The sequence below is a fragment of the Pteropus vampyrus genome, unplaced genomic scaffold (assembly GCF_000151845.1).
Source record: "Pteropus vampyrus isolate Shadow unplaced genomic scaffold, Pvam_2.0 Scaffold69, whole genome shotgun sequence".
Taxonomy (NCBI): Eukaryota; Metazoa; Chordata; class Mammalia; order Chiroptera; family Pteropodidae; genus Pteropus; species Pteropus vampyrus.
In genome coordinates, this window is record NW_011888850.1 from 2,531,292 (window position 1) to 2,532,367 (window position 1,076).

Sequence of the window (1,076 nt, forward strand, 5' to 3'; positions counted from 1 at the left end):
TGTTTAATTCTCTCGCCATCTACCCATTGCCTCTGGCAATCTCAAATCTGATCTCTTTTTCTATGAGTTTGGTTTTCTTTGAAGATTCCACATACAAGTGAGGTCATACAGCATCGTCTGTCTAATGTATTTCTCTTAGCATAATGCCTTCAAGGTCCATCTGTGTTGCTGCGAATGACAGGATTTCCTTCTCTATGGGTTAATGGTATTCCATTGTATAGATATACCACCTTTTCTTTATCCATTCATCCGTTGAATGTATACTTGAGTTGCTTCCATGTCTTGGCTATGGTTCGTAATGCTGCAATGACCATGGGAGTCCAGGTATCTCTTTGATATAGTGATTTCATGAATTTTTTTTTTGTTTTACATTTCACTGAAAAAATTTTATTGGCCTTTTGGATAAAAATGGGAATTTATTTGCCAAGAAGAATGATCCTATCATACTTCTGCTGGACCCAGTGCATGGCCTCCTCTTTGCTGATTCTGTGTTTGGCCCCAATGCAGCCTGTCCTGCGTTTCTTGTCTGCGATGCTGACACCTGGCCTACCCAGCCGCACATAGAAGTCCAGGCCATAGATAGCCATGCTTGGGTCATGTTTAATCCCCAAATTGAGGTATTCCTGGTTCCCAAAACCAAAATTTTCAGTATCTGAGAAATTATTTTTTCGTAACTCGTACTCTCACACCTTTAAACCTTTCTCCAAGATTTCTTCTGCCTTGGCCCCACGGACTGTGCAGTGGATGGCAATTTTTCATTTCTCCTGATGCCAAAGGATCTGACAGTGTATCAAGCTTTGGAGAACACGGGTCTGACCTGAGAGCTGCTCCAGGACCTGGACTGCCCAGGTCAGTGTGTCTCTACTCTCCCCCACACAGACATTGAGGCAGAGCTTGCGGATACGAAGCTTCTGCACGGGGTTCTCCTTTTTGCCTTGATCCTGCGCCATCATGAGAGACAGGAGGAGCTCATGAATATTTTTTAAATGAAAAAACTTTGAGTCTTATTCCTTGCCTAGAAGGTGTGTTGGAAAACCTCTTTAGGTGACTTTTAAATATGCATTTTAAAAACTTAA

General features: G+C 42.2%; 1 long non-coding RNA gene and 1 pseudogene across 1 annotated transcript in view; one reads left to right on the forward strand and one right to left on the reverse strand.

The window, feature by feature from the left end:
• Window positions 1-1,076, forward strand: part of LOC111740865 — a 21,303-nt gene that overhangs the window by 18,043 nt on the left and 2,184 nt on the right. The gene's annotated exons all lie outside the window — the stretch shown is intronic.
• Window positions 365-974, reverse strand: LOC105293165 (annotated as a pseudogene).